The following is a 22,983-nucleotide window of genomic DNA, read 5'->3' on the forward strand; positions in this document are numbered from 1 at the left end:
GCGTAGGTGTTCTGTCACTGGTCTCAGAGCCCGCCTCGCCTGTAGTGTGAGCCAGGACAGATCAGGGAATATTTGTACTGCGTGTCCTCTGTATAGCAAGGGAGGATTGGTATCTCTCAATGCCTTCAATAAACTTTCTTTCTCTGTATAGTAATGTAATCTACATATAACATCACGTGGCTGCTCTGTTGCAGGACCTCTTGGCTTTAAAGATATATGTGCTCTATCAATGATATAAATGTTATCAGACTCTTTTCCAAGTATTAAGTTGAATAAGTCAGTAAGCGTGGCTATAAGGTCTTCCCCTTGGGATTCAGGGAGCCCTCTTACCCTCAAATTGTTTATCGAGGTCATCGATTTGTCTTTGCATATCAGTCATAAAATGCATTTGAGAGTCCATTATGGAGGAAAAGTGAACCATTTGGGCTTGTTGTGCATCTTTCTCCTCTTCCAGGTCAGTGACTCTGTGATTTATCTGTTGCAGATTGGAGTTAATCGCGTCCAGTTTAACTTGGAAGGAGGACTCCATTTTGTTTATCATGGAGGCTATGTCAGCTTTAGATGGTAAGCTTTTAATGAGTTCTCTTAGTTCCAGGTCCCTGGGGTGTTCAGCGGATCTATCGGAGGTATCCGATGTCGCTGGGCTTTGCGGTATAGAGTCTAAAGTATTGTGGCTATGAGTTTCGTCTGGTGCCGGCGCCATTTTGCGGCTTGCGGCCTCCATCTCCCGGTCCGCCGACTCGGTAAAATAACCAGTCAATGTGCCCAATTTATGCCCACCAGACCTCCCTGGAGTGCGCTGTGTACCTTGGTTCTTTTTGTGGTTTCCCATTTTCGTTTAGTGCCGTGGATTGAAGCGGATTGCCCGTCGGATTGCAGGGAGCTGTATCAGTGCACAGCCATTCAGCTCCGGGGTCAGGCCACGCCCCCGGAAAAAGTATATATATGCTTTTATTATCCACTTTATTTTACATTCGATAAATAAGAGTTAATTTAAAGAGATAGTTGTCTAGTGTCGCAGTGAAGAGCAAAGGAGACACTTGGGTTAAACGTGATAAAGCAACTTAAACCACACAGTCATCCTTAGTGGAGTGTAAAGCTTAATCTAGCGTCTAAAATAGCGAGGAGGAGAAGGAGTGAACTGGGAGATAACGGAAAGTGACAAAGTGACTTAAAAGCGATTTAAACTCCACAGCCATCCTTAGTGGAGTACAAAGTTCAAAGCCTACTCTAGGAGCGCTAGAAATACGTATGGCTACTAAAAAAAGAGAGAGCCAAAAATATGGAGAAAAAGAAGGCAACGATTGGTGCTTTTTATTCACCTAAAGCTGCTGGCACAGAACCTGAGAGGCAACGAAAATCTTTGCCTCTAGAAAGTGTTCAGCTTTCTGCACATCAATTATCCAATATATCGGAGGACGACTTACCACACCTGTCAAAAAACCCACAGGGACTGACGCAACAACTCTTAACCCAAATGCTGGATAATTTACATAAAAAGATCCAAACGGACATTGAAAATAACTCTAAAGATATTAGATCGGAAATCGTCATTCTCTCTGAGAAATTCTCAAATCAGGCAATCACACTACAAAAAATACAAGAGGAAAATGAACAAATTAAAACATCTAATACACAGCTAGAGAAGAGATTGCAGGATACCGAGACTAAGCTGACCGACCTAGAGGATCGCTCCAGGAGAAACAACATAAGAGTCAGAGGCATACCGGAATCAATCTTACAAGAAGACTTATATTTGTACTTGAACAGCTTCTTTTCAAAAATACTATCCAGACAGACGTTGGGCCCTGAGACCTTTGAAAGATTCCACAGACTGGCTAGACCAAATGGAATCGACAAATCATACCCAAGAGATGTGATGATTTGCTTTTCCAGTTTTTGGATGAAAAACCAAATAATGCAGAAGATAAGGAACGGGATCCTAAATACGGAAGAATGGAGACACTTAGATGTTTATCAGGACTTATCCCAAAAGACAAGACAAGCAAGAAGAACTTTTTCCGAAGAAATGGTTATTCTTAGGAATAAGGAGATCAGATATAAGTGGTTGTTCCCGACGGCAATTATGGTCTTTTTTAAAGATAAATCTTATATCTTCAGAGACAACTTGGCATTAAAGCAGAAGATGACAAGTTTGAAACTTATCCCTTAGTCAAACCGAACTCCTCTTTTTTTTTTCCCTTCACATATAGAAATGGTAAAACGTATAGAGGGGTAATCACAGATTCACAGTTATAATTAATATAAATACATATAAATTAATTTAGTAGTATGAATTGAATGAAAAAGAAGCTTATAACACTTAAAAATCTAGAAAATAATTTACAAGATGTCAAGACGTTTTGATATGGGTAGAAATTGTGTTAAACAGGTTTGGGAATGCTACAGGCGCTACCCACACACGCAAATAATGAATATAATTATAGATTCACATATAGAGTAATAACTACAGATTCACATACAGAGTAATGTATAAACTACACTTATTACACTTATGGACACACCATTTAATGTATGTGAATGAAACGAATGAAGTGAGTTTATACTAATTTTGTATGAATATCACATAAAGGGAGGAGAAGGGAGACCATAACCAAGGGCTAGGGAAAGGGTATTGGAAGATAAAAACAGGAGGATAGAATTGTCCTAGATAAAATAAAAGTCAGTAGAACCGGGACTCAGTAGACAGATCTAGCAGTCGGATAAAGGGAAAGAACATCGTAACGCCTCTAGAAATAGGATCTAAAGAAAAAGGGAAAAGAAGGGCAGATGCATTTGAAAGATAGAGGGTGTATAATAAAGAATAAAATGCCTACTACCCTGGTCCAGGGTCCTGCGACGGCAGCAGGGTTAAATATGAAGACTGTATACAGAACTTCATATTACGGATTGAATGTGGTTATAGAAAGTTGGAGTTTTACCAGGTGGTCCAAATATATAGGACCGACTGGTAAAGGTATGAATGGATTTGAGTGTTTGATGCCATCTGAGGGGAGGATAGAGGGGAAGAGGGTTTGGGGAGAGCTGCGGTAGTATGTCATTAAACATACTATCTATTAACACAAGGGGCTTAAATTCAGGTCAGAAAAGAGGCTACTTGTATAAATTACTGATTGATAGTAAAACAGATATCGGTTTCGTTCAAGAAACACACTGGCAGGGGCGGACTGACACCTCACAGGGCCCTCGGGCAGTGGGTGATCAAGGGCCCGCCCTCCTGGTCCTGGTCCAAGGTTTTCTGGTTCCCTGCTATTCTTCTACCCCTTCTTTCTGGTGCTTTTACACATATATTATGTGTAGGCTGCCCAGCACACAGAATGGATGTGTGAGACACAAATCCCTGACTCCCACATCCCCGAGTGCCCCCCAAAATGGCCAGATTTACTTTTAAGGGGTTAATCCAACCAAAATCAGTGTTTTAATAAACACTGTTTTTAGATGGAGTAACCCTTGCTGGCGTGCCTCCCCAGCAATTAAAATAAAGCAAATTTAATTACACACTTCCACTAATTTTGCTTTGGACATCTCAAGCAGCATCCCCCACATGTACAACCTTAAAACTAGCCACATGTGTTTGGAGTCTACTTGTGGGGTTGCGTGTGTGGGGGATGTGGTTAGTGATGTGTTCCTGTATGTCAAAGTGTTGTGTTAGATTAATCCTCTCTCTTGTTTTACCTATTGTACAGCGCTGCAGAATATGTTGGCGCTTTATAAGAGATTGTAAAAGTTGTGTGTGTGAAGGCTGTGTGCAGTATTGCAATGGTGGGTATGCTGTTTGTGATGTGTATGTGAAGGGAGGCTGCATGTCATTTTGTATGTGTGGGGATGCTGCTTGTGGTGTGTCTATACAGTGAGGCTCCTTGTGGGTTTTTGCGTAGGTGAATGGGGCTATTTGCAGTGCATTATGTGAGTAGAGAGGGCTGGCTGTGTTGCAGTGTGTGTGGGATAGAATCTGTAGTAGGCATCTGGTGGTTACTGGGGCTGTAGTGTGTGCGTGTTTGGATAATAGAGGTTCTACTGTGTATAAGTTGGATAGTGGCTGTAGTGTGTGTGTGTAGGGGGATAAATGCTGAAATAGGTGCAGGGAGGCACAGAGGCTGTGGTGGGCACTGTGAGGCGCGGGGACTGAGGTGGGCGCAGGGAGGCATGGGGACTGAAGTGGGGGGTGGGGCTGGACAGAGTATGAGATGGGACATAGATGTTGTGGTGAGCTCAGGAAGGGACATAGGGGCTGTGGTGGGTACTGAAAGGGATAGGAGCTATGGTAGTTGGAGGTGGCATAAGGGATGTGGTGGGAACATAGGGGTTTGGGTGGAAACATGGATAGGTAGATCCTGGGGTGAGTGTTGGGAGGAGTGGTGGCTGAGGTGAGTGCAGGGGGGGTGAGGTGGGTGCAGGAGCAGCTGTGGTGGATGCAGACGGGGCTGAGGTGGGTGCAGGGGAAGCTGTGGTGTGTGCAGAAGGAGCTGTGGTGGGTGCGGATAGACAAGGGGCTGTTGTGGGCACAGGATGGGACATAGAGGCTGTAGTGGGCACAGGGAGGGACATAGTGGCTGTAGTGGGTACTGGAAGGCATAGGAGCTATGGTAGGTGGAGGTGGCATAGGGGCTGTGGTGGGTACAGGGATAGGTATATCCTGGGGTAAGTGCAAGGAGGAATGGTGGCTGAGGTAGGTGCACGGGAACTGAGGCAAGTGCAGGGGGAGCTGTGGTTAGTACAGGGGGGCTGAGGTGGGTGCAGGTGGAGCTGTGGTTAGTACAGGGGGGTCGAGGTGGGTACAGGGAGAAAGGGGGCTGAGGTGGGTGCAAGGGGAGATGTGGTGTGTGGAGGAGGAGCTTAGGTGGGTATTGGGGGCTGAGGTTGTTACTGGGGGCGGAGGTGGGTACAGGGGGGCTGAGGTAGGAGCAGAGCTGGGTACTGGGGGCTGAGGTGGGAGCAGAAGTGGGTACTGGGGGCTGAGGTGGGTAAAGGAGGTTGAGGTGGGTACAGAGCTGAGGTGGGAGCAGGGGGGCTGAGGTGGGTACTGGGGGCTGAGGTGGGTACAGGGGGGCTGAGGTGGGAGCAGAGGTTGGTACAGGGGGGCTGATGTGAGTACAGGGGGGCTGATGTGGGTACTAGGGGCTGAGGTGGGTACTGGGAAGCTGAGGTGGGGGCTGAGGTGGGTACTGGGGCTGAGGTGGGTACAGGGGGGCTGATGTGGGCACTGAGGTGGGTACAGGGGGGCTGATGTGGGTACAGGGGGGCTGAGGTTGGGCAGAGGTGGGTACAGGGGGCTGATGTGGGCCCTGAGGTGGGAGCAGAGGTGGGTACAGGGGGCTTAGGTGGTAGCCGAGGTGGGTACAGGGGGGCCGAGGTGGGTACTGGGGGGCTGAGGTGGGAGCAGAGGTGGATATTGGGGGCTGAGGTGGGTACAGGGGGGCTAAGGTGGGAGCAGAGGTGGATATTGGGGCAGAGGTCGGTACAGGGGGGCTGAGGTGGGTACTGGGGGCTGAGGTGGGAGCAGAGGTGGGTACAGGGGGGCTGAGGTGGGAGCAGAGGTGGGTACTGGGGGCAGAGGTGGGTACTGGGGGGATGATGTGGGTACTGGGGGCTGAGGTGGGTGCAGAGGTGGGTACTGGGGGCTAAGGTGGGTAGAGGGGTGCAGAGGTGGGTAGAGGGGTGCAGAGGTGGGAACAGGGGGGCTGAGGTGGGTACAGGGGGGCTGAGGTGGGTACTGGGGGCTGAGGTGGGTACTGGGGGGGCTGATTTGGGTACTGGGGGGTTTAGGTGGGTACTGGCAGGGCTGATTTGGGGTACTGGGGGGGGCTGATTTTGGGTACTGGGGGGGCTGATTTGGGTACTGGGGGGGCTGATTTTGGGTACTGGGGGGGCTGATTTGAGTACAGGGGGGCTGATTTGAGTACAGGGGGGGCTGATTTGGGTACAGGGGGGCTGAGGTGGGTACAGGGGGGCTGATTTGGGTACTGGGGGGGCTTAGGTGGGTACTGGCAGGGCTGATTTTGGGTACTGGGGGGGGCTGATTTTGGGTACTGGGGGGGCTGATTTTGGGTACTGGGGGGGCTGATTTGAGTACAGGGGGGGCTGATTTGAGTACAGGGGGGCTGATTTGGGTACAGGGGGGCTGAAGTGGGTACAGGGGGGCTGATTTTGGTACTGGGGGGGCTGATGTGGGTACTTGGGGGGGGCTGATATGGGTACAGGGAGACAGGGGGGTGCTGACCTGAATTAAAATTATAAGAAGCTTACCTGTGCTGTTTGCCCGGCTGCTCCAGCTCCTTATCGTCCAGGTGCTCTTCAGGCAGGGCAGGAAGTGATGTCACTTCCTGGCCCCGCCTCTTCCTCCTCACACACAGCACCGCACGGCTGGAGACCTGGCAGCAAGAACGGAATACTCACTGCCAGGTCTCCCTGAGAGAGGGGAAACGGGGGAGGGAGGAAGGGGGTTAACTACAGGGTGATATGCTGCAGGGGCCCTGCAGCATATCACTGGAATAACGGAGGAATCATGTTTCTGGCTGAGGAGATCTCTGATCTCCTCAGCCAGAGCATGGCTGTGCTGCCGGGCCCCTGACTGCCTCGGGCCCTCGGTCCATGACCGATCTGCCCGACCTGTCAGTCCGCCCCTGCACACTGGTCTAATTCTATGCCTAAACTATGGAACTACAAAAAATTTCCAGTGGTCCATAGATCTAATTTGGCGGGAAAGAACAAGAAAAGAGGGGTGGCAATTCTTTTTTCTGGTAGCTTGAAATATGAGCTGATCTATGAGGAGACTGACCCTGGTGGTAGGTTTCTTATAGTGATAGTTTGAATTAATGATATTTTGTATACTTTAGTAAATGTTTATGCTCCAAATCAATCCCCATACAGATTTCTGGGAAATTTGATGCAAAAGATTGACCGCGTATCGTCTGGTAGCCTAATCATCGGGGGGGATTTTAACTGCATGATAGACGATAAAATAGATAGGATTAGAACCAAGTCTGTTTACACAGACGGCAAGCAAAGAATAGGTCTATCAATGATGCAGAATATTTTGGCAAAAAACTGTTTATATGACGCCTGGAGAACGTCTAACCCAGAAGCGAGAGATTATACGTTTTTTTCAAATGTTCATCAGACATATACAAGAATTGATTACTTTTTGGTAAGATCGGAAACTTTGGAGCGAATTAAGAAGGTGACAATTGGACCTATAACATGGTCCGACCATGCACCTGTAAGTCTAGTCATAAAAAACAATCCGGAATATAAATCTAGAGACAAATGGAGACTAAATGAAAATGTATTAAAATCAGAAACCAATGTAGAAGAACTGCGCACTCAGACTAGAGAATTTTTTTAAATTAACGATACAGGGGATGTCTCCAATGCCATGCTATGGTGCACTTTCAAATCATATATGAGAGGATGTCTCATAAAAATGGGTGCTATTATAAAAAAAAAGAAAGGAAAAGAGCTCAACGAGCTTTATATTGACTTGGCAAAACAAGAACGCTTACATAAACTTACCATGGATCATAAAATTTTGGAGGATATTAAAGAGATCAGGGGAAAAATATTAGTAAGAACTCAAGAAATGATTAACAAAGCTATGTTAACTCTAAAACAGAGATGGTACTATGGAAATAATAAAACAGGGAAAAGTCTTTCAAATAAACTAAAAACTAAAAATAAACTTCAATCTATAAACCATATAATAGTTGGAAGTAAAAAAATGTTTTCTCCAACTCAAATAGCCAAAGCATTCGAAGACTATTATAAAAGCCTATACAATATAAAATTTAATGAGCCATCTGAGGGCGAAACAAAACAGTTTCTGGATAAATTGAGCTTACCAACAATATCTTTGGAGAAATTGAGCCAACTAAATGCCCCCTTTTCTATTCAGGAGATTAGTAATACCATCAAAGCACTAACAACAGGTAAAGCACCAGGCCCAGATGGCTTCTCTTCAATCTTTTATAAAAAATTAAGCGATATAATTTCTCCATATATATTAAGAACATTTGAAGATTTTGCCAATCATAAAGCCATTCCAACGGAACTACTCCAGGCCTCTATAATACCAATCCCTAAGATAGATAAGGACCCTACGTACACTTCGAACTATAGACCCCCTTATCAATTTGGATATCAAAGTATACTCCAGAATTTTGGCCGATAGATTAAAACAAATTATACCCAACATTGTACATTTAGATCAGAGCGGGTTTGTAGAGGGTAGGGGCACATCTGATAACATTAGGAAATTACTGAACGTCTTATATCATGCAGATCAAAGTTTGTCTCCTTTTGCTGTGGTCACCCTCGATGCCGAGAAGGCCTTTGACCGGGTTAATTGGAAGTACATGGAAGAAGTACTGAGGGCCTTCGGCATCGAGGGTTTCTTTAAGGAGTGCACAATGGCGCTATATAAGGATCCTCAAGCCAAAGTATCAGGATACATGTTCCAATCAAACTGGTTCCCTATTAGAAATGGGACGCGACAGGGATGCCCTTTGGCACCCCTGTTATATATCCTTTCCATAGAACCGTTGGCAGCCGCGATTAGACAGAACGAAGACATCAGCGGGCTAAAAGTGAATAAGATGGAGAACAAAATTGCATTATATGCAGATGATGTTCTATTGACCCTTGCAGATCCTATTAGATATATCCCAGCCGTATTTCGGCTTATTAAAGAGTTTGGTAAACATTCAGGTTATAAAATAAATATAAAGAAAACACAAATCCTGATAAAAGGCCTAAGTGGACCAGGCGTAGAAAAACTCAAAAAAGATTTTAAATGCGACTGGGAAGTAAGGAACATAAAATATTTAGGGGTAAAACTAGCTCTAGATTATAGAGAAACTGGAGAACTTAACTATACTGATATCGCCATTCACTTTAGGAACATCTTAAAAAATTGGAAGGGATTGGAACTTTCGTGGTTGGGCAGGATTGAAGCAGTAAACTTTTATCTCCTTCCAAAGTTGACATTTTTATTTAGTAATCTCCCGTTGAGGGTGTCTTGTCAGACGATACGCGGCCTTCAAAGGCAATTATCAAATTATATTTGCCAAGATAGGAGACCTAGAGTCTCATTGGAAATACTACAGAGAGACTGGAAAGAAGGGGGGATCTGTTTCCCAGATATACAGAAACTATATATGAACAATATGGTAGCACACCTAATTAAGTGTGACAATTTTACAATGGCTAGACCAAACTGGATAGATATTGAAAAATCAGATCTCGGTGATATTGAACCCCTATCGCTTTGGTGGGGCGATAGTGAATTCCTAAAGAATATAAGATCTAGCAATCCGATGAATAATACAATGATATACATCGTTAAGCATCTGAAAAAGAAATACGGAATAAAATACTTATCACTAAATGCCCCATTAACAAGCCTAAAACTTTATATAAAGGATATAAATATCCAAGAATGGGAAAATTGTGGACTAGTAAGAATAGCGGAACTTTTAAATAATAAAAAAATGTTGCCATTTCCAATATTACAATCCAAATATAATCTCCCTTCGAAGGAAATCTTTAACTATCTAAGAATAAAATCCTTCACTATGGGAAAAGATTTTTCGGAAACTTCTATAATTGACCAGTTTGTAGAATTTCATCACAAAAAAAAAAATTGCTTCCAGATATAATCAATTCGTAAGAAGTTATAGGCAAATAGACAAAGCGCCAGCAATGAATAAATGGGAGCAAGAACTGCATTTTTCATCCTCGGTTGAGGATTGGCTGTTGGGTTTACAAGCAGTAAAAAGATATATACATGGGGTGAATATACAGGAAGTGTACTTCAAACTAGTATATCGTTGGTACTTGGTCCCTACTCGCCTTCATAGATTTCAACCCACACTCCTACCAGATTGTTGGAGATGCGGTAGGGAGTTAGGTTCATTCTCCCACATCTGGTGGGACTGTGAGGTGTTGAAACCTATGAAATCAATCCTAGCGGAATTGGTAGACTTTATGTTCGAGGTTCGGACCGCGATCACGCCTCAAATGTTTTTGTTTCATTTAGATTTATCCAAAAGCAACATAAGACTAAAAATTCTTATGATTCATATCTGTATGGCAATAAAAATAGTTATGGCCAGAAATTGGAGAAATATGGGCGCGTTAAACTGGCAGGAGATATGTACACAGATTGAATATCAACGCAGCATGGAAGCTGGGATAGCCCTAAACAAGATATCTAGAGAAAAATATAATGAAGTCTGGGTCCCCCCCACCCCATTTAGATGGCTTCCCGCAGGTTGTAGAGAAAATGGGATGTTTGGATAAGCTGTAATGTATGGTATGTATGTATGAATGTAGATACAGCAGAACACTGGTAGATGTTTATTAGAAGCACGATCCTACTGTTATTATTAATTATTATTTTATTGTAAAGTAATTCTGTGTACTGTGTATTTAAAATTTATAGTTGAAAGCGGTATCTGTACTTGAATGAATTTAAAAAAAAAATGAAAATAAAGATTTATATATATAAAAAAAAAGAAACGTAGATGTAAAAAGTCATTTATTTCAGCGTGCACTTTTTTAGGAATTGTCTCGAAATAGATACTAACATCACTTTCTGCAGATTCTTAATGTGCAATTTCATCAAGCATGAACATAATCACATTTTTAATTTTAAAAACAGAAATCTCCCTCGCTGTGAACAGGATTTGAACCTGTGCGGGGAGACCCCAGTGGATTTCTAGTCCAACGCCTTAACCACTCGGCCATCACAGCTCTTCTGCAGCCTTTGTAACGTCACTTTTTTCCAGCAGTGTCTTTTTTTCCGAAGTAAATGCATGCTCATTGAGGAACACAACCCAATTTAGTAGAAATGATGCAAGGAATCTGTGGGTGCTTTATCCTGAACTTTTTGTGAAAAAATGTTTTAGGCACTTTCCCAAAAGTTTTTGTGAAAAAAATGTTGAGGCACTTTCCCAAAAAGTGAAGGTCTCAAGCAGCCAAGAGCCAAGCTTCTCATTTGCTGCTGACCTAACCCACACTAACCTATCAAACTCTAGAATGCAATAATGAAGTGAATGAAAAGAGCAATAAGTATCAGTCTAATCTTGCACTCCACATCAGAATGTTTATGCCCGCTTTATAACTAGAAACGTAGATGTAAGAAGTCATTTATTTCAGCGTGCACGTTTTTAGGAATTGTCTCGAAATAGATACTAACATCACTTTCTGCAGATTCTTAATGTGCAATTTCATCAAGCATGAACATAATCACATTTTTAACTTTAAAAACAGAAATCTCCCTCACTGTGAACAGGATTTGAACCTGTGCGGGGAGACCCCATTGGATTTCTAGTCCAACGCCTTAACCACTCGGCCATCACAGCTCTTCTACAGCTTTGGTAACGTCACTTTTTTCCAGCAGTGTCTTTTTTTCCGAAGTAAATGCATGCTCATTGAGGAACACAACCCAATTTAGTAGAAATGATGCAAGGAATCTGTGGGTGCTTAATCCTGAACTTTTTGTGAAAAAATGTTTAGGCACTTTCCCAAAAGTTTTTGTGAAAAAAATGTTGAGGCACTTTCCCAAAAAGTGAAGGTCTCAAGCAGCCAAGAGCCAAGCTTCTCATTTGCTGCTGACCTAACCCACACTAACCTATCCAACTCTAGAATGCAATAATGGAGTGAATGAAAATGTCAATAAGTAAATGTATGCTCATTGAGGAACACAACCCAATTTAGTAGAAATGATGCAAGGAATCTGTGGGTGCTTTATCCTGAACTTTTTGTGAAAAAATGTTTTAGGCACTTTCCCAAAAGATTTTGTGAAAAAAATGTTGAGGAACTTTCCCAAAAAGTGAAGGTCTCAAGCAGCCAAGAGCCAAGCTTCTCATTTGCTGCTGACCTAACCCACACTAACCTATCCAACTCTAGAATGCAATAATGAAGTGAATGAAAAGAGCAATAAGTATCAGTCTAATCTTGCACTCCACATCAGAATGTTTATGCCCGCTTTATAACTAGAAACGTAGATGTAAGAAGTCATTTATTTCAGCGTGCACGTTTTTAGGAATTGTCTCGAAATAGATACTAACATCACTTTCCGCAGATTCTTAATGTGCAATTTCATCAAGCATGAACATAATCACATTTTTAACTTTAAAAACAGAAAACTCCCTCGCTGTGAACAGGATTTGAACCTGTGCGGCGAGACCCCATTGGATTTCGAGTCCAACGCCTTAACCACTCGGCCATCACAGCTCTTCTGCAGCCTTGGTAACATCACTTTTTTCCAGCAGTGTCTTTTTTTTCTAAAGTAAATGCATGCTCATTGAGGAACACAACCCAATTTAGTAGAAATGATGCAAGGAATCTGTGGGTGCTTTATCCTGAACTTTTTGTGAAAAAATGTTTAAGGCACTTTTTAAGACCCCATTGGATTTCGAGTCCAACGCCTTAACCACTCGGCCATCACAGCTCTGCTGCAGCCCTGGTAACGTCACTTTTTTCCAGCAGTGTATTTTTTTCTGAAGTAAATGCATGCTCATTGAGGAACACAACCCAATTTAGTAGAAATAATGCAAGGAATCTGTGGGTGCTTAATCCTGAACTTTTTGTGAAAAAATGTTTAGGCACTTTCCCAAAAGTTTTTGTGAAAAAAATGTTGAGGCACTTTCCCAAAAAGTGAAGGTCTCAAGCAGCCAAGAGCCAAGCTTCTCATTTGCTGCTGACCTAACCCACACTAACCTATCCAACTCTAGAATGCAATAATGAAGTGAATGAAAAGAGCAATAAGTATCAGTCTAATCTTGCACTCCACATCAGAATGTTTATGCCCGCTTTATAACTAGAAACGTAGATGTAAGAAGTCATTTATTTCAGCGTGCATGTTTTTAGGAATTGTCTCGAAATAGATACTAACATCACTTTCCGCAGATTCTTAATGTGCAATTTCATCAAGCATGAACATAATCACATTTTTAACTTTAAAAACAGAAAACTCCCTCGCTGTGAACAGGATTTGAACCTGTGCGGGGAGACCCCATTGGATTTCAAGTCCAACGCCTTAACCACTCGGCCATCACAGCTCTTCTGCAGCCTTGGTAACATCACTTTTTTCCAGCAGTGTCTTTTTTTTCTAAAGTAAATGCATGCTCATTGAGGAACACAACCCAATTTAGTAGAAATGATGCAAGGAATCTGTGGGTGCTTTATCCTGAACTTTTTGTGAAAAAATGTTTAAGGCACTTTTTAAGACCCCATTGGATTTCGAGTCCAACGCCTTAACCACTCGGCCATCACAGCTCTGCTGCAGCCCTGGTAACGTCACTTTTTTCCAGCAGTGTATTTTTTTCTGAAGTAAATGCATGCTCATTGAGGAACACAACCCAATTTAGTAGAAATAATGCAAGGAATCTGTGGGTGCTTAATCCTGAACTTTTTGTGAAAAATGTTTAGGCACTTTCCCAAAAGTTTTTGTGAAAAAAATGTTGAGGCACTTTCCCAAAAAGTGAAGGTCTCAAGCAGCCAAGAGCCAAGCTTCTCATTTGCTGCTGACCTAACCCACACTAACCTATCCAACTCTAGAATGCAATAATGAAGTGAATGAAAAGGGCAATAAGTATCAGTCTAATCTTACACTCCACATCATAATGTTTATTCCCGCTTTATAACTAGAAACGTAGATGTAAAAAGTCATTTAATTAAGCGTGCACTTTTTTAGGAATTGTCTCGAAATAGATACTAACATCACTTTCTGCAGATTCTTATTGTGCAATTTCATCAAACATGAACATAATCACATTTTTAACTTTAAAAACAGAAATCTCCCTCGCTGTGAACAGGATTTGAACCTGTGCGGTGAGACCCCATTGGATTTCTAGTCCAACGCCTTAACCACTCGGCCATCACAGCTCTTCTACAGCTCTGGTAACGTCACTTTTTTCCAGCAGTGTCTTTTTTTCCGAAGTAAATGCATGCTCATTGAGGAATACAACCCAATTTAGTAGAAATGATGCAAGGAATCTGTGGGTGCTTAATCCTGAACTTTTTGTGAAAAAATGTTTAGGCACTTTCCCAAAAGTTTTTGTGAAAAAAATGTTGAGGCACTTTCCCAAAAAGTGAAGGTCTCAAGCAGCCAAGAGCCAAGCTTATCATTTGCTGCTGACCTAACCCACACTAACCTATCCAACTCTAGAATGCAATAATGAAGTGAATGAAAAGAGCAATAAGTATCAGTCTAATCTTGCACTCCACATCAGAATGTTTATGCCCGCTTTATAACTAGAAACGTAGATGTAAGAAGTCATTTATTTCAGCGTGCACGTTTTTAGGAATTGTCTCGAAATAGATACTAACATCACTTTCCGCAGATTATTAAAGGGAAACTCCAGTGCCAGAAAAACGATCCGTTTTTCTGGCACTGGAGGGTCCCTCTCCCTCCCACCCACCAATCCCCGGTTACTGAAGGGGTGAAAACCCCTTCAGTGACTTACCTGGGACAGCGGCGATGTCCTTCGCCGCTGTCTCCGCCTCCGCGACGCTCCTCCTAGTGATTACGTCGGCCGGTGGGCGAGACTAATCTCGCTCACCGGCCGAGGAGACCTAATGCGCATGCGCGGAAATTCCGCGCATGCGCATTACGTCTCCCCATAGGAAAGCATTGAAAAATCATTTCAATGCTTTCCTATGGGGTTTTGATCGACGCTGGAGGTCCTCACACAGCGTGAGGACGTCCAGCGACGCTCTAGCACAGGAAACCTGTGCTAGAACCCAGGAAGTGACCTCTAGTGGCTGTCTAATAGACATCCACTAGAGGTGGAGTTAACCCTGTAATGTAAATATTGCAGTTTATGAAAAACTGCAATAATTACAGTTGCAGGGTTAAGGGTAGTGGGAGTTGGCACCCAGACCACTCCAATGAGCAGAAGTGGTCTGGGTGCCTAGAGTGTCCCTTTAATGTGCAATTTCATCAAGCATGAACATAATCACATTTCTAACTTTAAAAATATAAAACTCCCTCGCTGTGAACAGGATTTGAACCTGTGCGGGGAGACCCCATTGGATTTCGAGTCCAATGCCTTAACCACTCGGCCATCACAGCTCTTCTGCAGTCTTGGTAACATCACTTTTTTCCAGCAGTGTCTTTTTTTTCTGAAGTAAATTCATGCTCATTGAGGAACACAACCCAATTTAGTAGAAATGATGCAAGGAATCTGTGGGTGCTTTATCCTGAACTTTTTGTGAAAAAATGTTTAAGGCACTTTTTTAAGACCCCATTGGATTTCGAGTCCAACGCCTTAACCACTCGGCCATCACAGCTCTTCTGCAGCCCTGGTAACATCACTTTTTTCCAGCAGTGTCTTTTTTTCTGAAGTAAATGCATGCTCATTGAGGAACACAACCCAATTTAGTAGAAATGATGCAAGGAATCTGTGGGTGCTTTATCCTGAACTTTTTGTGAAAAAATGTTTAAGGCACTTTCCCAAAAGTTTTTGTGAAAAAAATGTTGAGTCACTTTCCCAAAAATTGAAGGTCTCAAGCAGCCAAGAGCCAAGCTTCTCATTTGCTGCTGACATAACCCACACTAACCTATCCAACTCTAGAATGCAATAATGAAGTGAATGAAAAGGGCAATAAGTATCAGTCTAATCTTACACTCCACATCATAATGTTTATGCCCGCTTTATAACTAGAAACGTAGATGTAAAAAGTCATTTATTTCAGCGTGCACGTTTTTATGAATTGTCTCGAAATAGATACTAACATCACTTTCCGCAGATTCTTAATGTGCAATTTCATCAAGCATGAATATAATCACATTTCTAACTTTAAAAACATAAAGCTCCCTCGCTGTGAACAGGATTTGAACCTGTGCGGGGAGACCCCAGTGGATTTCTAGTCCAACGCCTTAACCACTCGGCCATCACAGCTCTTCTGCAGCCTTTGTAACGTCACTTTTTTCCAGCAGTGTCTTTTTTTCCGAAGTAAATGCATGCTCATTGAGGAACACAACCCAATTTAGCAGAAATGATGCAAGGAATCTGTGGGTGCTTTATCCTGAACTTTTTGTGAAAAAATGTTTTAGGCACTTTCCCAAAAGTTTTTGTGAAAAAAATGTTGAGGCACTTTCCCAAAAAGTGAAGGTCTCAAGCAGCCAAGAGCCAAGCTTCTCATTTGCTGCTGACCTAACCCACACTAACCTATCAAACTCTAGAATGCAATAATGAAGTGAATGAAAAGAGCAATAAGTATCAGTCTAATCTTGCACTCCACATCAGAATGTTTATGCCCGCTTTATAACTAGAAACGTAGATGTAAGAAGTCATTTATTTCAGCGTGCACGTTTTTAGGAATTGTCTCGAAATAGATACTAACATCACTTTCTGCAGATTCTTAATGTGCAATTTCATCAAGCATGAACATAATCACATTTTTCACTTTAAAAACAGAAATCTCCCTCGCTGTGAACAGGATTTGAACCTGTGCGGGGAGACCCCATTGGATTTCTAGTCCAACGCCTTAACCACTCGGCCATCACAGCTCTTCTACAGCTTTGGTAACGTCACTTTTTTCCAGCAGTGTCTTTTTTTCCGAAGTAAATGCATGCTCATTGAGGAACACAACCCAATTTAGTAGAAATGATGCAAGGAATCTGTGGGTGCTTAATCCTGAACTTTTTGTGAAAAAATGTTTAGGCACTTTCCCAAAAGTTTTTGTGAAAAAAATGTTGAGGCACTTTCCCAAAAAGTGAAGGTCTCAAGCAGCCAAGAGCCAAGCTTCTCATTTGCTGCTGACCTAACCCACACTAACCTATCCAACTCTAGAATGCAATAATGGAGTGAATGAAAATGTCAATAAGTAAATGCATGCTCATTGAGGAACACAACCCAATTTAGTAGAAATGATGCAAGGAATCTGTGGGTGCTTTATCCTGAACTTTTTGTGAAAAAATGTTTTAGGCACTTTCCCAAAAGATTTTGTGAAAAAAATGTTGAGGAACTTTCCCAAAAAGTGAAGGTCTCAAGCAGCCAAGAGCCAAGCTTCTCATTTGCTGCTGACCTAACCCACACTAACCTATCCAACTCTAGAATGCAATAATGAAGTGAATGAAAAGAGCAATAAGTATCAGTCTAATCTTGCACTCCACATCAGAATGTTTATGCCCGCTTTATAACTAGAAACGTAGATGTAAGAAGTCATTTATTTCAGCGTGCACGTTTTTAGGAATTGTCTCGAAATAGATACTAACATCACTTTCCGCAGATTCTTAATGTGCAATTTCATCAAGCATGAACATAATCACATTTTTAACTTTAAAAACAGAAAACTCCCTCGCTGTGAACAGGATTTGAACCTGTGCGGCGAGACCCCATTGGATTTCGAGTCCAACGCCTTAACCACTCGGCCATCACAGCTCTTCTGCAGCCTTGGTAACATCACTTTTTTCCAGCAGTGTCTTTTTTTTCTAAAGTAAATGCATGCTCATTGAGGAACACAACCCAATTTAGTAGAAATGATGCAAGGAATCTGTGGGTGCTTTATCCTGAACTTTTTGTGAAAAAATGTTTAAGGCACTTTTTAAGACCCCATTGGATTTCGAGTCCAACGCCTTAACCACTCGGCCATCACAGCTCTGCTGCAGCCCTGGTAACGTCACTTTTTTCCAGCAGTGTATTTTTTTCTGAAGTAAATGCATGCTCATTGAGGAACACAACCCAATTTAGTAGAAATAATGCAAGGAATCTGTGGGTGCTTAATCCTGAACTTTTTGTGAAAAAATGTTTAGGCACTTTCCCAAAAGTTTTTGTGAAAAAAATGTTGAGGCACTTTCCCAAAAAGTGAAGGTCTCAAGCAGCCAAGAGCCAAGCTTCTCATTTGCTGCTGACCTAACCCACACTAACCTATCCAACTCTAGAATGCAATAATGAAGTGAATGAAAAGAGCAATAAGTATCAGTCTAATCTTGCACTCCACATCAGAATGTTTATGCCCGCTTTATAACTAGAAACGTAGATGTAAGAAGTCATTTATTTCAGCGTGCATGTTTTTAGGAATTGTCTCGAAATAGATACTAACATCACTTTCCGCAGATTCTTAATGTGCAATTTCATCAAGCATGAACATAATCACATTTTTAACTTTAAAAACAGAAAACTCCCTCGCTGTGAACAGGATTTGAACCTGTGCGGGGAGACCCCATTGGATTTCGAGTCCAACGCCTTAACCACTCGGCCATCACAGCTCTTCTGCAGCCTTGGTAACATCACTTTTTTCCAGCAGTGTCTTTTTTTTCTAAAGTAAATGCATGCTCATTGAGGAACACAACCCAATTTAGTAGAAATGATGCAAGGAATCTGTGGGTGCTTTATCCTGAACTTTTTGTGAAAAAATGTTTAAGGCACTTTTTAAGACCCCATTGGATTTCGAGTCCAACGCCTTAACCACTCGGCCATCACAGCTCTGCTGCAGCCCTGGTAACGTCACTTTTTTCCAGCAGTGTATTTTTTTCTGAAGTAAATGCATGCTCATTGAGGAACACAACCCAATTTAGTAGAAATAATGCAAGGAATCTGTGGGTGCTTAATCCTGAACTTTTTGTGAAAAAATGTTTAGGCACTTTCCCAAAAGTTTTTGTGAAAAAAATGTTGAGGCACTTTCCCAAAAAGTGAAGGTCTCAAGCAGCCAAGAGCCAAGCTTCTCATTTGCTGCTGACCTAACCCACACTAACCTATCCAACTCTAGAATGCAATAATGAAGTGAATGAAAAGGGCAATAAGTATCAGTCTAATCTTACACTCCACATCATAATGTTTATGCCCGCTTTATAACTAGAAACGTAGATGTAAAAAGTCATTTAATTAAGCGTGCACTTTTTTAGGAATTGTCTCGAAATAGATACTAACATCACTTTCTGCAGATTCTTATTGTGCAGTTTCATCAAACATGAACATAATCACATTTTTAACTTTAAAAACAGAAATCTCCCTCGCTGTGAACAGGATTTGAACCTGTGCGGTGAGACCCCATTGGATTTCTAGTCCAACGCCTTAACCACTCGGCCATCACAGCTCTTCTACAGCTCTGGTAACGTCACTTTTTTCCAGCAGTGTCTTTTTTTCCGAAGTAAATGCATGCTCATTGAGGAATACAACCCAATTTAGTAGAAATGATGCAAGGAATCTGTGGGTGCTTAATCCTGAACTTTTTGTGAAAAAATGTTTAGGCACTTTCCCAAAAGTTTTTGTGAAAAAAATGTTGAGGCACTTTCCCAAAAAGTGAAGGTCTCAAGCAGCCAAGAGCCAAGCTTATCATTTGCTGCTGACCTAACCCACACTAACCTATCCAACTCTAGAATGCAATAATGAAGTGAATGAAAAGAGCAATAAGTATCAGTCTAATCTTGCACTCCACATCAGAATGTTTATGCCCGCTTTATAACTAGAAACGTAGATGTAAGAAGTCATTTATTTCAGCGTGCACGTTTTTAGGAATTGTCTCGAAATAGATACTAACATCACTTTCCGCAGATTATTAAAGGGAAACTCCAGTGCCAGAAAAACGATCCGTTTTTCTGGCACTGGAGGGTCCCTCTCCCTCCCACCCACCAATCCCCGGTTACTGAAGGGGTGAAAACCCCTTCAGTGACTTACCTGGGACAGCGGCGATGTCCTTCGCCGCTGTCTCCGCCTCCGCGACGCTCCTCCTAGTGATTACGTCGGCCGGTGGGAGAGACTAATCTCGCTCACCGGCCGAGGAGACCTAATGCGCATGCGCGGAAATTCCGCGCATGCGCATTACGTCTCCCCATAGGAAAGCATTGAAAAATCATTTCAATGCTTTCCTATGGGGTTTTGATCGACGCTGGAGGTCCTCACACAGCGTGAGGACGTCCAGCGACGCTCTAGCACAGGAAACCTGTGCTAGAACCCAGGAAGTGACCTCTAGTGGCTGTCTAATAGACATCCACTAGAGGTGGAGTTAACCCTGTAATGTAAATATTGCAGTTTATGAAAAACTGCAATAATTACAGTTGCAGGGTTAAGGGTAGTGGGAGTTGGCACCCAGACCACTCCAATGAGCAGAAGTGGTCTGGGTGCCTAGAGTGTCCCTTTAATGTGCAATTTCATCAAGCATGAACATAATCACATTTCTAACTTTAAAAATATAAAACTCCCTCGCTGTGAACAGGATTTGAACCTGTGCGGGGAGACCCCATTGGATTTCGAGTCCAACGCCTTAACCACTCGGCCATCACAGCTCTTCTGCAGTCTTGGTAACATCACTTTTTTCCAGCAGTGTCTTTTTTTTCTGAAGTAAATTCATGCTCATTGAGGAACACAACCCAATTTAGTAGAAATGATGCAAGGAATCTGTGGGTGCTTTATCCTGAACTTTTTGTGAAAAAATGTTTAAGGCACTTTTTTAAGACCCCATTGGATTTCGAGTCCAACGCCTTAACCACTCGGCCATCACAGCTCTTCTGCAGCCCTGGTAACATCACTTTTTTCCAGCAGTGTCTTTTTTTCTGAAGTAAATGCATGCTCATTGAGGAACACAACCCAATTTAGTAGAAATGATGCAAGGAATCTGTGGGTGCTTTATCCTGAACTTTTTGTGAAAAAATGTTTAAGGCACTTTCCCAAAAGTTTTTGTGAAAAAAATGTTGAGTCACTTTCCCAAAAATTGAAGGTCTCAAGCAGCCAAGAGCCAAGCTTCTCATTTGCTGCTGACATAACCCACACTAACCTATCCAACTCTAGAATGCAATAATGAAGTGAATGAAAAGGGCAATAAGTATCAGTCTAATCTTACACTCCACATCATAATGTTTATGCCCGCTTTATAACTAGAAACGTAGATGTAAAAAGTCATTTATTTCAGCGTGCACGTTTTTATGAATTGTCTCGAAATAGATACTAACATCACTTTCCGCAGATTCTTAATGTGCAATTTCATCAAGCATGAACATAATCACATTTCTAACTTTAAAAACATAAAGCTCCCTCGCTGTGAACAGGATTTGAACCTGTGCGGGGAGACCCCATTGGATTTCTAGTCCAACACCTTAACCACTCGGCCATCACAGCTCTTCTGCAGCCCTGGTAACGTCACTTTTTTCCAGCAGTGTCTTTTTTTCTGAAGTAAATGCATGCACATTGAGGAACACAACCCAATTTAGTAGAAATGATGCAAGGAATCTGTGGGTGCTTTATCCTGAACTTTTTGTGAAAAAAAATTTAAGGCACTTTTTTAAGACCCCATTGGATTTCGAGTCCAACGCCTTAACCACTCGGCCATCACAGCTCTTCTGCAGCCCTGGTAACGTCACTTTTTTCCAGCAGTGTCTTTTTTTCTGAAGTAAATGCATGCTCATTGAGGAACACAACCCAATTTAGTAGAAATGATGCAAGGAATCTGTGGGTGCTTTATCCTGAACTTTTTGTGAAAAACATGTTTAAGGCACTTTCCCAAAAGTTTTTGTGAAAAAAATGTTGTCACTTTCCCAAAAATTGAAGGTCTCAAGCAGCCAAGAGCCAAGCTTCTCATTTGCTGCTGACCTAACCCACACTAACCTATCCAACTCTAGAATGCAATAATGAAGTGAATGAAAATGGCAATAAGTATCAGTCTAATCTTACACTCCACATCATAATGTTTATGCCCACTTTATAACTAGAAACGTAGATGTAAGAAGTCATTTATTTCAGCGTGCACGTTTTTAGGAATTGTCTCGAAATAGATACTAACATCACGTTCCGCAGATTCTTAATGTGCAATTTCATCAAGCATGAACATAATCCCATTTTTAACTTTAAAAACAGAAAACTCCCTCGCTGTGAACAGGATTAGAACCTGTGCGGTGAGACCCCATTGGATTTCGAGTCCAACGCCTTAACCACTCGGCCATCACAGCTCTTCTGCAGTCTTGGTAACATCACTTTTTTCCAGCAGTGTCTTTTTTTTCTGAAGTAAATGCATGCTCATTGAGGAACACAACCCAATTTAGTAGAAATGATGCAAGGAATCTGTGGGTGCTTTATCCTGAACTTTTTGTGAAAAAATGTTTAAGGCACTTTTTTAAGACCCCATTGGATTTCGAGTCCAACGCCTTAACCACTCGGCCATCACAGCTCTTCTGCAGCACTGGTAACATCACTTTTTCCAGCAGTGTCTTTTTTTCTGAAGTAAATGCATGCTCATTGAGGAACACAACCCAATTTAGTAGAAATGATGCAAGGAATCTGTGGGTGCTTTATCCTGAACTTTTTGTGAAAAACATGTTTAAGGCACTTTCCCAAAAGTTTTTGTGAAAAAAATGTTGAGTCACTTTCCCAAAAATTGAAGGTCTCAAGCAGCCAAGAGCCAAGCTTCTCATTTGCTGCTGACCTAACCCACACTAACCTATCCAACTCTAGAATGCAATAATGAAGTGAATGAAAATGGCAATAAGTATCAGTCTAATCTTACACTCCACATCATAATGTTTATGCCCGCTTTATAACTAGAAACGTAGATGTAAGAAGTCATTTATTTCAGCGTGCACGTTTTTAGGAATTGTCTCGAAATAGATACTAACATCACTTTCCGCAGATTCTTAATGTGCAATTTCATCAAGCATGAACATAATCCCATTTTTAACTTTAAAAACAGAAAACTCCCTCGCTGTGAACAGGATTAGAACCTGTGCAGTGAGACCCCATTGGATTTCGAGTCCAACGCCTTAACCACTCGGCCATCACAGCTCTTCTGCAGCCTTGGTAACATCACTTTTTTCCAGCAGTGTCTTTTTTTTCTGAAGTAAATGCATGCTCATTGAGGAACACAACCCAATTTAGTAGAAATGATGCAAGGAATCTGTGGGTGCTTTATCCTGAACTTTTTGTGAAAAAATGTTTAAGGCACTTTTTTAAGACCCCATTGGATTTCGAGTCCAACGCCTTAACCACTCGGCCATCACAGCTCTTCTGCAGCACTGGTAACATCACT

The 22,983-nt window shown here is 42.2% G+C and overlaps 13 non-coding genes across 13 annotated transcripts; all 13 read right to left on the bottom strand.

The window, feature by feature from the left end:
• Window positions 1-11,299: 11,299 nt before the first annotated feature.
• Window positions 11,300-11,381, bottom strand: TRNAS-AGA (transfer RNA serine (anticodon AGA)). The gene has a single exon. It is a non-coding gene; the product is annotated as a tRNA-Ser (tRNA).
• Window positions 11,382-12,173: 792 nt separating this feature from the next.
• TRNAS-CGA (transfer RNA serine (anticodon CGA)) lies at window positions 12,174-12,255 on the bottom strand. The gene has a single exon. It is a non-coding gene; the product is annotated as a tRNA-Ser (tRNA).
• A 745-nt stretch (window positions 12,256-13,000) lies between these two features.
• TRNAS-UGA (transfer RNA serine (anticodon UGA)) lies at window positions 13,001-13,082 on the bottom strand. The gene has a single exon. It is a non-coding gene; the product is annotated as a tRNA-Ser (tRNA).
• Window positions 13,083-13,826: 744 nt separating this feature from the next.
• Window positions 13,827-13,908, bottom strand: TRNAS-AGA (transfer RNA serine (anticodon AGA)). Its single transcript has one exon. It is a non-coding gene; the product is annotated as a tRNA-Ser (tRNA).
• A 1,107-nt stretch (window positions 13,909-15,015) lies between these two features.
• TRNAS-CGA (transfer RNA serine (anticodon CGA)) lies at window positions 15,016-15,097 on the bottom strand. The gene has a single exon. It is a non-coding gene; the product is annotated as a tRNA-Ser (tRNA).
• A 1,358-nt stretch (window positions 15,098-16,455) lies between these two features.
• TRNAS-AGA (transfer RNA serine (anticodon AGA)) lies at window positions 16,456-16,537 on the bottom strand. Its single transcript has one exon. It is a non-coding gene; the product is annotated as a tRNA-Ser (tRNA).
• A 792-nt stretch (window positions 16,538-17,329) lies between these two features.
• TRNAS-CGA (transfer RNA serine (anticodon CGA)) lies at window positions 17,330-17,411 on the bottom strand. Its single transcript has one exon. It is a non-coding gene; the product is annotated as a tRNA-Ser (tRNA).
• A 745-nt stretch (window positions 17,412-18,156) lies between these two features.
• Window positions 18,157-18,238, bottom strand: TRNAS-CGA (transfer RNA serine (anticodon CGA)). Its single transcript has one exon. It is a non-coding gene; the product is annotated as a tRNA-Ser (tRNA).
• Window positions 18,239-18,983: 745 nt separating this feature from the next.
• On the bottom strand, window positions 18,984-19,065 carry TRNAS-AGA (transfer RNA serine (anticodon AGA)). Its single transcript has one exon. It is a non-coding gene; the product is annotated as a tRNA-Ser (tRNA).
• Window positions 19,066-20,172: 1,107 nt separating this feature from the next.
• Window positions 20,173-20,254, bottom strand: TRNAS-CGA (transfer RNA serine (anticodon CGA)). The gene has a single exon. It is a non-coding gene; the product is annotated as a tRNA-Ser (tRNA).
• Window positions 20,255-21,001: 747 nt separating this feature from the next.
• Window positions 21,002-21,083, bottom strand: TRNAS-AGA (transfer RNA serine (anticodon AGA)). The gene has a single exon. It is a non-coding gene; the product is annotated as a tRNA-Ser (tRNA).
• Window positions 21,084-21,828: 745 nt separating this feature from the next.
• TRNAS-CGA (transfer RNA serine (anticodon CGA)) lies at window positions 21,829-21,910 on the bottom strand. Its single transcript has one exon. It is a non-coding gene; the product is annotated as a tRNA-Ser (tRNA).
• Window positions 21,911-22,657: 747 nt separating this feature from the next.
• Window positions 22,658-22,739, bottom strand: TRNAS-CGA (transfer RNA serine (anticodon CGA)). The gene has a single exon. It is a non-coding gene; the product is annotated as a tRNA-Ser (tRNA).
• Between the last annotated feature and the right edge of the window lie 244 nt (window positions 22,740-22,983).

The sequence above is a fragment of the Pelobates fuscus genome, chromosome 3 (assembly GCF_036172605.1).
Source record: "Pelobates fuscus isolate aPelFus1 chromosome 3, aPelFus1.pri, whole genome shotgun sequence".
In the NCBI taxonomy this organism is placed as follows: domain Eukaryota; kingdom Metazoa; phylum Chordata; class Amphibia; order Anura; family Pelobatidae; genus Pelobates; species Pelobates fuscus.